Below are 17828 nucleotides of genomic sequence, written 5' to 3' on the forward strand. Positions count from 1 at the left end.
TGTATACTAAATAAGTTTAAAGTAGGGTTTATGGTGTTATTAGACCTAAAATTTATGGGATAATTTACTTATTTATCTTATATTTATTTATTTTTTTAAGCTATGTGCAATTACTTCAAAAGATAAATATAATGAAATAGAGAAAGTATTTGATACAACTACTAATCCAAATTTATCATGATAAATCACATTTTTATCAATAAGACTCCAACTCAATGCCTCATTTGAAAAATGTGAAGTCTAGTACGGTTTATGTAACCAGTGATTATACTTGTTCTACCGTTTTTCTCATCAATATATAATATATTAATATAAAATAACTTTAGAAAGATAAATAAAATGAAACGGAGAAAGTATTTGATATTAACTACTAGTCCAAATTTATTATGATAGGTCGCTTTTTATCAATAAGACTCAAAAAAAAAAAAAAATCGCCCCTTTGTTTTAATATTTTTAATCATTATCTATCATTTTTGAATTCTTTATTATAATTTTTTATTTTTCTATAATTTTTAATATCATTTTCTATTTACCTAATGGTCATTTATTTCTATAAACAGCAAGAGTCAAATTGTACTGTTTTTAAAAATTGAAGAAACAATTTTCATAATAAATAAATTCAGATCAAGCTTGTGATACTATTAAATCTAAAGTCCATGAGATAATTTATTTATTTATCTTATATTTATTGTATTTTTTAATTTGTGCGCAATTACTTTAAAAGATAAATATAGTGAAATAGATAAAGTATTTGATATTAACTACTAATCTGTATTCATTATGATAAGTTTATCAATAAGACTCCAACTCAACTCAATACCTCATTTGAAAAATGGGAAGTCTAGTACGGTCTTTCCGGCCAATAATTGTGCTTGTTCCACCTTCTTCTTATCCATATATAATATATTAATATAAAATAAATTTTAAAAAGATAAATAAAATGAAATAGAGAAAGTATTTGACATTAACTACAAGTTTGAAATTTAGGAAAAACATACTTTTAAATTTTTATACTTTATTCAAATTTTATTATAAATCTTTGCACTCTCTTTTTGACACTATAGGTCCTTAAAGTTTGATTTTCTTAATATTTTAAGTTCCCATAATATTACTTATTGAATGATTTAGAATATCAAAAAATAAAAATATAGAGACTTCAAGTATCAAAAAGAGAGTGCAATGATCTATTATACTAATGATCAAAATTATTTTTTTTATAAATACTAAAAGTTAAATTATACTATTTTTAAAAGTTGAGAAAATAATTTATATAGTAAATGAGTTTATGTTAGGGTTTATAGTGTTATTAGACCTAAAATATAGTGAACAATTTGTTTATTTATCTTATATTTATTGTATTTTTTTAAGCTATGTGCAATTACTTCAAAAGATAAATATACTGAAATAGGGAAAGTATTTGATATTAGCTACTAATCTAAATTTATTATGATAGGTCAGCTTATTTATCAATAAGGCTCCAACTTAATGCGTTATTTGAAAAATGTGAAGTCTAGTACGGTTTATCCAACCAATAATTGTACTTGTTCTACCTTGTTTCTCATCAATATATAATTTATTAATATGAAATAACTTTAGAAAGGAAAATAAAACGAAATAGAGAAAGTATTTGATATTAACTACTAGTCTAAATTTATTATGATAGGTCACATTTTTATCAATAAAACTCCAACTCCAAAAAAAAAATGACCCCCTTTTTCTGTAATTTTTTGAGTTATTATATGTAATTTTTAATCCTTTATTACAAGTTTTTGGTTTCCTTTTATAATTTTTAATGTCATTTTTTGCTTAAGTATCAATTAAAGTTAATTTTTATAAATATCAAAAGTCAAATTACACTGTTTTTAAAAGTTAAAAAAATATTTTATATAATAAACAAGTTTAAGTTAGAGTCTATGGATTGTTGAATGTAAAATTTAAAAGATAATTTACTTATTTTTCTTATATTTATTGTATTATTTTAATCTATATGCAATTACTTCAAAGGATAAAATAAAAAAATAAAGAAAATATTTGATATTAACTCTTATTTTAAATTTATTATGATAGGTCACATTTTTATCAATAAGACTCCAACTCAATGCCTAGTTTGAAAATGTGAAGTCTAGTACGTCCAACCAATAATTGTACTTGTTCCACCTTCTTTCTTATCAAAATGTAATATATTGAAATTATTTCTCACCATTAAAAAATAAAAAATATTTTTAATAAGTTATATGTTTAAAAATATAAAATATTTTTAATCTTTTAAAATATAATTATTTTTTTTAAATGTTTATATTAAATAAATTATTTTATATTTATTTTAAAATAAAACATTACATTAAATAGAAATAAATATATAAAGATAAGATTATTTTTAAAAATAAATAATTATTTTATTAAGAGTGAAATTTAATTAAAATATCTTATATTTTTAAATTAAAAAAGTATAAAATATAAAATTTGTAATAAATCATATCAGTTGTAAATTATAAATAGTACTACTCATATCAAATCTCATACATAATAAGTAACATGTCTAGGGAAATGAATGTTTGTGGAATAACCTTTATAAAAAGTGGGGGGTAAAAGTACATCAAAAGATTCACATAACCATGTACCTTTTAGTGTTTTTTTTTTTCAAAAACAAATTTATAATTTATAATTTCAAGTGAGTCCACCAATGCCAAAAAATATTTTCTACTGGATATGGGCTTGATTTCTCTCCACATACGTTTTATTAACCTATATCTCTACTGTAAATTTAAACTGTTTAAAATAAATTTTAATGATGTAGATTATTTTATACTTTTAAAAACTGTTAAATTTAAATTATCAAATCTAATTTGACAGTTCAGATTTACTGTGCTTCCTCTACTGCAATGAAGAAAAACCAACTCCGCATTCTTTAACAGTTGATAGGCATATGGGCATAAAAAATGATGATGGTGACACTTATAGAGGATCCTCATTTTGTGCTCCTCATCCCGTAAGGTGACCTGAACCCTTCATTTTCTTTTCAAATGATCTCTACTATTAATTTTAAATTTTGTAAAATATGCTTAATATGATATTTATCAAAGTAAAAATATATAAAAATTATAAAAAAAATATAATATTAATTTTAGGTTATAGAATATATCTAAATAGTCAATTTGTAAATATTATAAAAAATTTAATATTAAATTAAATAATTTAAATTGAATTTGTACTGACTAAATTGATAATAAGCAATTTTTTTAAAGATTTATGTTTTTTACATATTTTTATTTAAACAAATATAAAAGTTTAAATCTAAACCGTCTAAATCTCATTAGGAGTAATGATTACCCTAGCATCTATCCTCTGCATAAAAAAAAGTCTACATTTAATATTAATTTTTTATAATTTTTATATATTTTTATTTGGATGGATGCAATATTACGAATAATTTTTAGGCTCATATCACCTTACAAGTGATGAGCACATCGGATGAGCGCGGAATGAGGATGCCACTTATAAATAAGAGCTGCGGCAAAGCGGAATTTCTACACTAATTATATGATAAACCGCTGTAGAAACAATTAAATGCTTGTTAAAATAAAATATTATATCAATTTTTTATGTTAATTGTAAGTAAGACCAATAAATATTTTTTTTTTTGGGTCACTTTTCTATGCTGGTTGTATATCCGATACAATTGGTGCGGGAAGTAGACAACGAAAACTAGTTGTAAAACTGCTATAAAAATCAATTTTTAACTGCTTTTAAAAACTATGTTTGTGATAATAATCAACCCATATCAATATAATATGTATTTCTCAAATTATAATCAGTATTTAGTATAGCATATGCTGTATCATTAAAAAAAAGACAAGAAAATTTAAGATTAAGAACTTTATTATTTCACTTTCCATAGAATGGTTTTGCTGTAGCAGGTACAGAAACAAGCATGCATTTGACCCATTTCTTGTGTTTGTGCTTGTTTTGATTAAAAGAGTGCAAATTTGATGGTCCTCTTTGTCACTCACAGGATTGGAAGTCGGAGGTGTAATTGAGTGGTCTCATAAATTAACGACATGAATCTCATCCATGTGTGTTGGGGCAAGATGGCGAATTTGTAAGTGACAAATCATCCTTCATTTATTAATTTTATCCAAAATACAGAATTATTAGCTAACAATTTATTAATATGAGTTGTAGATTATATAAATTGATATGTTAATAATTATACAAGATTTGAGATGTGGTTCAATCATAAATAACAATATCAGTTATTAAATTATTTACTTTACTTGTTAATTTATTAATATTGATTGTAAATTATTGACAGATCTTATAATTTATAACTAATGTTAGTAAATTAATAAGTAAAGTTAGCAAATTAACAACCTTATTCATAATTTATTTTTGTTGATAAGAAATAAATAAACTAAATACCGGTTAGTAAGAATTTGGCTCATTATTTGCAAAATTGTGAGATCAAATCTTATGATTGATGTAAGTACTTTTATAAGCATTCTTTGAACTTGAATGTATGCCCTGATTTTGATGAGTTTAAAGACCTTACTTACTTAAAATTTTTTGTTTTCCCAAAAAGAAATAAAGAATAGATATAAATATTCATTTTGGTTCAGATGTGCAAAATTTGCGTACTGATTTAAATGGTCAGGTTTTATTCTTTTATCATTTTTTAATTTTCAAGTTTAAATTATTATTTTAAAATATTATTATTTTTACTAGCCTTAAAAAAATAAATGAAAACTTCATTTATTTTGTATTATATTGTTTTAAAATGAAATAATAAACAAATCTCATTAAAAAATGATAACAATAAACTATTCAAACCAAACATGCAAAAATATACTGTTTTATCTGTTAACTTCGCACGAATTTTTATTTAAGCCTAATAAAGTATTTTTCAGTTCTTTAACACTTTAATTTTATTAATAAAAAATACAAGACATCGAGCTTTAAATGTTAACAAAATATTTTTAAATATTAACATATCATGTTTAATTTTTTAAAAAAATATCAGTGATTAGTACAAAAAAATTATCATGAGACTTAGAGTTAAAAAACTAAAAATATATACTTTATAAAATTAAGAGATTAAAAATTTACTCTATAATCTATAAGGTTATAGGATTAAATCACGTTGTCAATGCTCTCACATTGGCACGTTAAATATATGAAGAGCTTTTTGAACTTTCTTCTACCCCAAAAAAAAAAAAATTGAGAGATGAAACTCATAATTTTTATGAAATTAGAGGATCGAAGATATACTCTTCACCACCAAATATATCCAATCCGACAAAGATATCTTATATCAAGATCAAGTTGAAAAAATCCTTGTTATTATTGGCATGGAATCAAGAAGCTGGGCTATATAGAATATCCTGCACTGACGGTTCAGTTTAATTGAATGGGATACATGAAGAGTAAATAACCAACTTATTTTAATTAAGGAATATAATAATAATAATAAAAAAAGATGGATCTGCACAACCTATCAATTATTGTGATCAAGTTTTAATGCGAATGTGAAGCCAATGAGGCAGACCCTTCAACCTACAAGCCAATGCCCATTGGTGTGTGTTTCCTTCCTGAGACCAGAGCAGGCTTTCCAGGACCACATGAGATTGAAACAATTCTATGATCCCCAATACTTCATTAACACACGATAACGAAATGTCTCTCTCTTTGTTTTTATTATTGTTATTATTTTGCCAAATTCATTCTCTCATTCAATAAGGCTCCTGAATGGGACTTTCTTTTTTGGTTGAGCGTGACCTAGCAATAGTTATTTGTGTCTGCAGTTAAAATTCACTCATCTTTTCTTGATCAATTCTACTTACAAGTTTTTCAAAAGGTATATTAGTACTTCCTTTGTTCATATAATGTTTTCTAGAAGCTCTATTTAATTCAAAATATAAGATATTGAATAGTTTTTGTAACATTTTTCAACTGCACACTTTATTTATTATTCTTTTTAAACAAATGATGCATTGAAATTTTAATTGTTATTATTAAAATATTTATATTAAACATTTAATGAGACTATAATTAGAAAAATGTGCAATTTGTTTAAAAAAAATTAGATTTCAACAAACTTTGAATTAGAGGGAATACGTATTAAGGGGGTAATTTTTCATTCGCTACTACAAGCAACTTGCATGGAAAAGGAAACAGATTAGAAAGACTTCTGATGATATGTCAACATGTTAAAGGTAAATGCCTCATTGTAAATTAAATAGGGTGGGCCATTGTGAGTTTGTGTATCACATTAAGTGCCAAAAATGAGTTATCCAATTCATACCTTGCAATTAAATAATACAGCTTACCATACGTTCGTTTTCTAACATAGGGATAAATCTTTTCCATCTTCTGAATAAATACAAAGTGTTCTTAAAAAGTTCTCAAATAATCCCATGACACATGGGTGAATGTTACCATTCGTATGATAACATGATTTCCCAAGTAAAAAAATCATTAAAAATCTGGTAGCAATATTGTAAAATAATAGCACCTAAGTTTTGTCATTTTTCGAAAAGGTCAATAGTAGTACCGAAGTAATTTATCAGCTCCCCAATAAAATAAGGAAGAAAAGGACAAGAGAATCACTCAAAAGTTGTCCAATAGCAGCGTGGTAATGAGGATTTTGAGTTGAAACCACAGTGGCAGTGCAGTGGTGGTAGTGCAACAGCACAGCAGATATGTAGGCACCAGTCTTTCCATGTTTTCCCTGAAGCTGCCACCCACAGTTCCATTCTTTCTCAGTGTTTCTTCTTCCTCTTCTATCCAAACCCCACAAGCAAAGGTCCTACATGGGGTTCAATCATGGGCCAGAGTCCCAATCAAGCATACATGAACGAAGACTTCACGTGCCTCATGGTCCAACACAGACCCCACCAGTTCCATTTCTTCCTCACCTCAAGAATGAATCGAGTCCGACCCTGAGAGTCCTTCTCATCCAATCTAATGGCAGCATTCGCGATGTTTACAGTCTGACAACAATGGATTTCAACAGCACCAACAACTTATACGTGGGTGTAAGGTAGACAGACCGGAGAAGGAGTATGGCATACTTGTCCTTAAGAGGCTAGGGAATACTGCACTGTGGGGAAAAAGCATGGTCTTGTTTCTAAATTGGGAAAGGGCATGGTTAAAATTGGTTTAATGAGTACAAGTTAGAAACATGCCTGTCCTTGATGGAAAGATGGTGTTGTGGTTGCAACTGTTTGGTAAAGTGAGAAAGATTTAACTGTTCGGTAAAGTGAGAAAGATTTGTGAAATCTTTCTTTGTTGTCACTTTCCCTCATCAAATTGGCTTCTGTATAATAGCTTCGGCTTCTCTTTGAAAACATACGAGAACCCAAAAGCTCTTTCTACGTAGTAGGCAGTCTTCATACGGATTCTCATAACTGAACATGGTTTGACTTGAGGACTCAGCCACCCATAACTTCTTTAAATTCTGGCCCAACCCTTTGAACTCCTTCACCCCCCATCACCTCTTCTCCTTCTGTTTCTTCTGCCTTTGGCTGCCAACATGAAAATGACATTCCCAAAACTCGGCCTTTCTAGAGAACGTAACAACTTATTTATCAAAGGCTTCATGATCTTGTTCCTTAGTTGTATAACCATTGGGCTTAACTTCTGCATTCCCAGCATCCCTTCTTCCTTAAGAACACTTCCCCTTGAAGGACATCTCAATTTTGATGATGTCAGCCATGCAGCCCGAGACTTCGGTAACAGGTATCAACGTCATCCGATGGCAGTGCTGCACCCAAAATCAGCTTCTGATATTGCAGCCACTATAAAGCATATCTGGCAGATGGGTCCTCGCTCACAACTAACTGTTGCAGCCAGAGGCCATGGTCACTCCCTCCAGGGCCAGGCACAAGCTCACGAAGGAGTTGTGATCAACATGGAATCTATCAAGATCCCCGAAATGCAGGTATATACTGGAACTCATCCACATGTGGACGTCTCCGGGGGCGAGTTGTGGATAAACATCCTGCATGAAAGTCTAAAATATGGGTTAGCGCCAAAGTCATGGACAGACTACCTGCACCTGACTGTTGGAGGCACTCTGTCCAACGCTGGTATCAGCGGGCAGGCATTTCGTCATGGCCCCCAGATAAGTAATGTTCAGCAGCTGGAGATTGTAACAGGTTCGTAACTTGGTACCAAAACTAAAATCAAGGTCAGGGATGGAGGGGACAAAACTAGTCACGCAGTTTCTGTTTTGTCCCATCTGAACTAATAATTCACTTGAAACGTAATAGCTTCACAAGGTTCCTTGTTATACATTTGATAACTAGACCTTGGTGACATAGGAAAGTGTTTGATTGGAAATAAAAAGAAAAAACAGAAACACTTCCTCTTGGATGATTATAAAAGGTTAGTAAATGATTGCAGGAAAAGGAGAGGTGTTAGACTGTTCTCAAGAGCAGAATAGTGAACTCTTTCACAGCGTACTTGGGGGCCTTGGTCAGTTTGGCATAATAACACGAGCAAGAATCTCCCTGGAACCAGCACCAGCAATGGTAATGCTTTGGTGACAATACCACAAACAAAGCCTTCTTATTCAATTTAAAATTTTGAAAGCATCAATCGTCATCACAGGAAATTTCTATTTTAACCAGGTAAAGTGGATCAGAGTACTATATGCGGATTTCACAGCATTCACAAGAGACCAAGAGCTATTAATATTTGCAGAAAATGCATTCGACTATATTGAAGGATTTGTGATAATAAACAGAACTGGTCTGTTAAATAACTGGAGATCATCCTTCAACCCGCAAGACCCTGTTCAAGCTAGCAAGTTCAAATCAGATGGAAGAACTCTATTCTGCCTAGAATTGGCCAAATACTTTGACCCAGAAGATAATGATGAAGCAAATCAGGTGAGGCAAGCAACACCTCAACCAGAAGAATGGTCTCTTGCATATAACATAAATGAATAAATATAGTTATTACTTTTTTTCCTTTTCGAAAAAACAAATCTAGGTGCATTGTCCCATGATATTTATTTGATTGCTTCTTTTTCATTTCTTTTTTTTTTTCTTATGCAGGAAGTTGAGAAGCACTTGTCCCACTTGAATTACATCCCATCAACACTTTTTCTAACAGAAGTCACATATGTAGATTTCTTAGACAGGGTTCATGTCTCTGAGGTCAAGTTGCGGTCAAAAGGCTTGTGGGATGTTCCACACCCATGGCTCAATCTTTTTATCCCTAAAAGCCAAATACACAAATTTGCAGAAGTTGTCTTTGGAAATATTCTAACAGAAACAAGCAATGGCCCTGTCCTGATCTACCCAGTAAATAAATCAAAGTAATGGTTCATAACACAATTTTCTCTCTACCGATACTTTGGCCTTGATATGGTATTAACATTTGATGGTACTTACAGGTGGGACAATAAAACTTCTGTTGTTATTCCAGAGGAAGATATTTTCTATTTGGTGGCATTTCTTACCTCTGCAGTCCCCTCTTCCAATGGACCTGATGGCCTAGAATACATTTTAACTCAGAATAAAAGAATTTTAGAATACTGTGAAAGAGCCCGTATTAGGGTTAAGCAATATCTTCCCCATTACACTACACGAGAAGGATGGAGGGGCCACTTTGGTCCCAAGTGGGAGCTTTTTCTGAAGAGAAAATCTGTTTTTGACCCATTGGCAATACTTGCTCCAGGCCAACAAATATTTCAGAAAGCAACAGCCTACTCATGACGACAGCCATATTTTATTAAATATGATAAAGAAGAGGCCCTCGTCATATTCCAAACATGTCTTATTTGCTAAGAGTTAGAAGGTCTGGCTGATATTTGGTCAACAAAAGGGATCAATACTTCAGACATGAATTATTAGAGTTGCCAAAGGATCCGTAAACATTATCATCACTAGACTGAATGTATATATTAAGTTTGTAAACATATCTGCCCTTGTATATTCTTTAATGGAGCGAGTTATTAACAAGAATTAGAACCATATACGTCTATGAAAATATATGCATCAATCATTAAAAAAACAAATCTATTTAAAAACAAATCAGCAGTTAACACATAAGAAGAGAGTGAACGCTCACTATAAAATATTGTTCTCCATCAAAATGCTGAAAATGATATCAGTCTATTAATCTACAGCAATTCATGACTGACTTCGAGTGACAATTCTTACAGCAATAAAGAAAAAATATATTGCTACCATATCAGTGGGACTAATGTAGCAAAATTTGGGGAAAATAGAAAATCAGAAGTTCAGGAACTTCAGCAACTGTAGTAAAGATGAAATAATAGACTGATAATTTACTTTCCCAGAGAAACTATTATGATAAAACGGTGTCTTAAGGATTTTTTTTTTTGGGGAGGGGGGGAGTCTTTCTTGTTTTCTACCCTTGTTATGTCTATAAAATCTTATTATGAACAAATAAGAACATTAAAAATAACTATTACACTCTGCACACAACCCAGCAAACTGCTAGTCCTATTCACTTTTGATTTTTTTTTTAAAGAAAAATTCAATTATCAGTTTTCAGTTGTGCTAATCCTCTCACATACTTTTTATCATTTTGTGTAACATTCTTTTTTTTTTTTCAATAAGCATTTTGTGCAACATCTTTATTGCTGAATTAATGGATATAACTTCAAAAAAGATAAGAGATGGGTTTAGAGCAGTTATAAAACCTTCAAAGTTGGCATCTGTGTTTATGCTTTATATTTATACTGATGTTAAAGAAATAAAAATGTGGGAAACATATTAACTAGCTATAATATATGGGCTTATTTGAAACTGTTTTTGTTTTATTATTCTTAGAACTAATGTTTTGTAAAACACGTTTTAAGGGAAAAAATGAAAATAGGTACTTTTTGTATTCTCATTTGTTCTCCAAAACAATAATTCTAAAACACCTAAAAGAAATTTTCATTTTTTTTATTTTCCAAAGAAATATTTGGTTTTTTTTCCTCCAAAACACTTTCTAAAAATACATTACTGAACACATTTTTTTAGTTTTTTTATTTTAGAGAATAAAAAACTATTTTCAGAATAAGTTGCCAAACAAGCCCTATAACTCTAATTTTTATGGCGAGAAGAGGAGATTGGAGACCAAAAGTTTCCCAAGCCATATTAATATGGATACATTGGCAGAATCAGAAAACTGTCTGTGGTCTTTCAAATAAAATAAAGGGCCAAAAGTTTCTAACTGCTGAAAGCTCATTTACTTTCTCAAGTCCGAGTCTAGGTTAATTGTCAAGCTATTCATGTTCATGCCATAAAACTCCTGGGAAATATTTTACTTTCAGGGGGGCATATCTTGATAGGATCCAAGATGGGTAGAGAGAGATAAGGAAGATAAATCTCTATTAACATATGAAATCAAAATCTAACTTCATGATATTAATAAGATAACATAGAACTGATAGAAGAAAATAGAAGAAACAAATCCATCAAGATGATATAAAACAAAAATCTCATTCTATATTTCTCTTGATAGCCATGTTTAGGAAAATCTCCAAAAGACTAAAAGTCTCAAAAGTCTGTTTTTTTTTTTTCATGATATGCTTGCTTCTAAGTTGCTAAGCAAATTTCTAATGGTAAATACAATCTAAAATAATGAATAAAATCTAGATAACTAAATAATTAAATAAAATTGAATAAAATCTTCTAAAATATTTATCTATATAAAATACTAAATAAAATCTAAAGAAATAAATATTTGAATAAAATCTAAATAACTAGATATCTGGATAAATATATAAATATCTAAATATCTATATAAAATCTAAATAACAAAACACCTAAATAAAATTTAAACAATTATTAAATAGAAAATATCTAAAGTAAATTAAAAATAATATTTATGTATAATATCTATCTTCCCAGATCACTCATTATCTTGAAACTCTATCAATACTCCCCCCTTGAAAATTCGCCTAGTCCTCAAGGCAAGATATAGGCAAAAGCTTTCTTGTCTCTCTAGAGGTTGAGATCGGAGTAATAGATAAATAGCAGTATGTCCAATGTGGATTCCAAAAGGTCAAAGAAGAGGCTGCATGGGAACTTCAAGGAAAAAGTTGTAGTTAGACCTACTATCCACCAAGTTCAACCTGGCATTCAAAGAAGCTCCTTTAAAGCTTCTTTGCAGAGATGTTGTTGCTATCTAGAATAGCATTGAGGGAAATTTCAACCCCACTAGGTTCCATCTCCATGATTTTGTCCTCTTCAAGGGAAGGAATAATTTCTTCTCCCTCCTCAGTAATTTCCAGCAGTGAAAAAGATCCCTTGCAGTGATGCCCAGGTTTGATAGTCTCACCACAGCTGAAACACATTCCCATCTCTTGTTGTCGCTGCTATTTGGCTTCCATGGAAGCCATTTTAGATGTTGGCTTGTGACGAAACGAGTTTGAAGTCGATGCTGATGTCTCTTTAAAGTCACGTGCTGTTTGATAAGAGACTGAAGGAAACAAAGGGACTGCTGGGCAGTTTTGAGCCTGCAAAAATTTTGGACTTTTAACTCATTCAAGGGCCAAACTAACAGCCCGATAAACTGTCTTAGGTTTATGAATCCGAACATCAGATTTGAGCTTGTCCTTGAGGCCTTTGATGAAGACTTCCAAGAGGCAATGTTCTAGCCAATTCTTCACATAAGCAAAGTGCCTAACGAATTCTAACCGATACTCCTGCACAGAACCAGTTTGCTCGATGCTTCATAAGAACTCATCTGGGTTCTGAAATTTTAGAGGCTCATAATTTTCTAGTAACAACTCCACTAATTCTTCCCAATAGAGAATTGTATGTTCCGTGTTAATAGAAGTGAAGAAAACATGAGCGTCTCCCTCTAAATGCCTCATTGCAATATCAACTTTGAAGTCTTCAAAAGTGTGATAATATTGAAAATAATTTTTTGCCTCTAAAATCCATGGTTGTGGATCTCCACCATTATACTTGGGAAAATGTGTTTCTAGAAGATGGATGATAATAGGATGGGATAGGTGGTGAAAATGTGAATTTGTGAAAAAGGCATGTGGAATAGGTAGGTACCATCTTTGGATCAAACGGCTTTGATGCCAAATGATAGGATCTAAGATGGATAGAGAAAAATAAGGAAGATAAATCTTTATTAACATATAAAATCAGAATCTAACTTCATAATATTAATAAGTTAACATAGAACTGGTAGAAGAAAATAGAAGAAACAAATCCATCAAGATGATATAACACAAGGATATCATTCTATACTTTTTTCAATAATCACGCTTAAGAGAATATCCAAAGGGCCAAAAGTTTCAAAAGTCTGTTTTTTCCATGATATAATGATATCCAAAGGATATCATTCTATACTTCTAAGTTGCTAAGCGTATTTATAATGCTAAATACAATCTAAAATAATGAATAAAATCTTGATAACTAGATAATTAAATGAAATTGGATAAAATCTCCTAGAATCTATACCTATATAAAATACTAAATAAAATCTAAAGAAATAAATATTTGAATAAAATCTATATATCTATATAAAATTATTATATATCTGGATAAATATATAGATATCTAAATAAATATCTAAATATCTATATAAAATCTAAAAAAATTAAAAAATATTATTAAATAGAAAATATCTAAAATAAATTAAAAATAATATTTATTTACAATATATATCTTCCCAAATCACCCATTATCTCGAAACTCTATCATATCTTATCTTTCTTTTGTTATTATTTTATATTTGTTCAGCACCACCATTCACAAAATAGTATAAAAGCAAAAGGAAACTGGAAGAAGAGAAATATGCCACTGGTCAAGAGTTCCAGCATCTGCATCAGAAATAAAGGGGGAATGGTGCTTAGTAGCTTCCAGACCATTTCCACTAATCAGTGCCATACATATCACCCAATGAAATTTACAACACAGGCGACCACCTTTGGTACTCCATAATCCATTGGTTCTGAAAACTTTCTATTTCTGTTTTTGAAACCTCTCAACAAAGAACCAACTTTCACATAGATGCAACCAGAATGCATACAATCAGATATTTCCTTCAGGTCTGAAACCACTCAACAAAAAATTACAGATAGATGGCTGGAGTACTGAACAAGGGGGCTAATAATTTATGCGACTATATCATGTTGAAATTAAATGCAACACAAATTATTGATTGAAGTCATGAAGTTCTATCATCTCTCACATGGTAGTAAATCTTAGCCAAATAAACTTATATGAAAACCATGTGATTTTCTCCTTTGAGTGGCATTATTTCATCTATTTGAATACAAAAGTTGTAGCTTTTTTTCTTCTTCTACTTCTTCTCCTTCTTCTTGCTTTTTTTTTTGGGGGGGAAATAAGCACTACAGATGAAGCTTTTATATGCAAAAAATAAATTTACCTAATATAGAAAATAGTTTCTACTTTCCTGCGTAATGATTTTGCTAATTATTGTTGTTGCTTTGCAGCTGACACTAGCAACAGATATTGGAGGATCAGCACATAGAACCACTGGGGCCCATCTCCTGTCAAAGGCACTTATAATCAAATACAAATCAGTGCCAAATTGACTAGCACGGCATTAACAATTATTCATGACAAGATTCTAACACACAAAAGCACCATATATTCTGACAACTCTGCTCTAAATGGTCAAGGAGCAAAGATTACTGCAATGAAACACACAAAAGGATCTGATGATAATAGGAATGTAAGCTGGCAGACTTCTGAGCATAAGATATTGAAAAGAAGTTGCCCTAAAAAGAATTTTGTATTGTATTTAGATTCATATGATGAGTAGGTAGGAATTTCCTTGTACAAGAGTTGGATGTTAATAAAGAATTCAGTGAGTAGGATAGTGGAAAAAAAAAATATTTTCATAAAAATGAAAAGAAACAAAAGCTCACCCTCATGTTTCAACACATCGTAAAAATTAATTTGAAAAATAAAAATTTTATAAATTATTTGAAAAGCAGAGATGCTAATGGCAACATAAACCAAAAAATGATATGGCCACATTCCAAGCACCATGTGCATCCCCCAGACGCATTCAAGAAGTGTTCCACTTTTGAGGGGGACATCTTATAATGATCAGTATTGCATCATTTCACATTGATATTATTTATAGTTCACTTATGCCTGGTAAAGTCATAGACAGCAATAAATGAAGTAAAAGAAAAGTCTATATGAAGATCATTGCTGCAGTTGGCTTACAATTAACTGTTTAACTGCCAATGAAGAATCTTCTCAAGTGGTGACCGGAAGTCTGTATATTTTAAAGGTATGCAAAGGCCTGATGACGTTTTGTAAGTTACATTCAGGCACAAATTTGTCCAGCAAGTGCAAAGAGACACATACATAAAAATACCATGGTACAAGCAACTAAAAATAATTATTTGCATATTGCTAAGACGCTAAGATATACATCAGCTTGGGTTAGACAAACATCAAATGTGTTTCAAGTAGCCCAAGATAGCAAAGAAAAAAGAGGAGAGTGGTAACAATAATCTCAAAGACTGCAGCCATATATTGCACAATAAGGTTGCTATTTAAGATCTTAAACAGCAAATGAATGACTATTAAGATCTTATAAATGTCATGGATTCTTTACCAGGAAACTGATGTTATAATGCACTCACCACATGCAAAAATTATGTTCTCGTCACTGTCAAGGACCACATCAACCCAAAAGCTTAACCTTTTTAAGTCAAGGCTCATAAGTAATTTTATTATAACCTGTAACACACCCCCTTCACATATAAATAAGCAATTTTGGCTATAAGTGTGGGTAGGGCAAAGACCCACTACACCTTATACTAAAACTTAGTTTTGAGAAAATGGACGGTGGCAAGAATTAAACTCTTAATTACAAGTTCATATGAACTTTGACACTACGTTAAGGATTATTTCAACTAAAGAGCTTACACATTTATGTCAGAGCCCATTAACAGTTTTGTTATAATATCTAACAATTATACTTATTTTATTACTATTATTATTTTTCCTATGACACAATAGATTAAAGTCAATGTTTATCCCACTAATAAGCTCCAATGAAACTCTCGCATTCCAGAATTCATATGTTCTTGATGCGTTGGAGATAGTATGTTTGTTCTGTCATCACTATGCCAATTGATACAGTCTGAACAAGACCGGAAAGTGACTTACCGTAGAGTGTAAAATCATCCATTAAAATTGTTTGACGTATCTCATCAGAGTAGCATCCAAACTTAAATCCTTAAAAATCTTGAAAAAATAGGCCATTCTAATCAGTTTTGCTAATACTACAAGTCAACCTAACTGTGGAATAACTTCATCATTTCTCTCAAGTAAAAATTATTTGCCAGTTAATTGAAATCATTCACTGAAAGATTAAGCTTAGTAGCAGCAGATACATATTCAGGGGTAAATAAATTATTACAGATTTTAGAAGCTTTTGCTGTGAAGTACACGTGATAGAAGGTACTAGGCAGAAAAATGTGCTGAACATAGCTGCTAATGATCTAATTAAAGATAAATAAATATGAACGGAAGAAGGATAAGCATGATCCAACAATAGTATGGATTTGAATAGAACCCATAAAGCATAACCCATGTGCAAATAATGGATTCCAAATATAAATAAATAGATATTACTTTTCTTTTAATAACATCATAAACATGGGTTCCAAATATAAACAAACAACTTCAAAAGGACAAAAAGGAACATATTTCTTCATGCAACATGACACTGCCAATAACTACTATTTCATCCTTAAAGAAATAATAGTTGAGTGAAATGCACGGGCCAAAGTTTAGTTCATAAACCCCATGACGTTATACCCTACAATTTAACTCCATCATTGTAGCAAATGTCTCTTAAATAAGTCTTCAATTTGATTTAGGTACTACAACAACTGCAACAACTACAACAACAAGCGTTATCACACTAGGCGGGCCAAGCTGATTTCGTTACTAAGGTGCTTTTATTTGAAAATTACGTATCCATTTAAGAATTTGAGTGGTCTTTTGAGCTTAAAATTTGCTTAGCATCCTGCGCTTAGGGTTTTTTTTAACCCATAACCAGAATATAGAAACTCTGATAATTATTTGTTTTCAGAGTATTCACTGAAGTGCTTTTTTTCTTTTCTGCAGTTTACCCTACTCAACAAGCAAATGGCAAAATGATGCCGCCATGCGCACAACTCTGCTCCTAATAATGATGTCACCATATTACGTTCTTCAACAACCTCGCTTCTAATAATCCCAAAGCCATTTTTGCCCCCATTCTAAGCAGCATAAGCAAGCGGAATTAGGAATACCTCAAGTTCATTGCGAAGAAGCTGAGGAGGAACGGAATGAACGAACAATCATAAGTGGGAAGAAAAATAGCCGCAACAACCAAAGTTCTTCATAATCATCAAAGTCGTCTGAATTCTGATCGCCAAAAGGAATCTTGTCGATCGCTTCTTCACGGAACGTCTCTGGCAAATTTTGCTGACACTGCAGCAGCTCAATGCAGACTAAGAGATGAAACAGTAGGAAAGAGAGCGCAAGAAGATCAAATATTTGACTGGAAAAAGTTGCGTTCATAAGGTTTCCATGATTGAAAAAAGATTCAAGGTAAAAAGATTAGTAAAAAAATTTCTTAAAATTTATAGGGAAAGTAGCAGCTAAGGAAAATTGGATAAAATTTATTTTGACTTTGAAATTATCCTGCAGCCCCTTCATCTGATGTTAATTTATTACATTAAAAGATCAAATAAAAATGAGAGGAAAAGAAAAAAAGCCAACCTTTACTATCGACGGTAAGGTCACGAGAGCTGTCATCAAACTTCTAGAATTGAGAATATTTTTATTCAAAGGTAATTGATTTATGCA

At 30.8% G+C, this 17828-nt stretch overlaps 1 long non-coding RNA gene across 1 annotated transcript; it reads right to left on the reverse strand.

The window, feature by feature from the left end:
- Nucleotides 1-6270: 6270 nt before the first annotated feature.
- Nucleotides 6271-17597, reverse strand: LOC129314836 (uncharacterized). The gene is made up of 2 exons (XR_008594295.1): nt 17270-17597; nt 6271-14494 (listed from the first exon to the last, which is right to left on the reverse strand). It is a non-coding gene; the product is annotated as an uncharacterized LOC129314836 (long non-coding RNA).
- Nucleotides 17598-17828: the final 231 nt, after the last annotated feature.

The sequence above is a fragment of the Prosopis cineraria genome, unplaced genomic scaffold, assembly GCF_029017545.1.
Source record: "Prosopis cineraria cultivar Desert tree isolate PC_DT_omini unplaced genomic scaffold, ASM2901754v1 PC7, whole genome shotgun sequence".
Taxonomy (NCBI): domain Eukaryota; kingdom Viridiplantae; phylum Streptophyta; class Magnoliopsida; order Fabales; family Fabaceae; genus Prosopis; species Prosopis cineraria.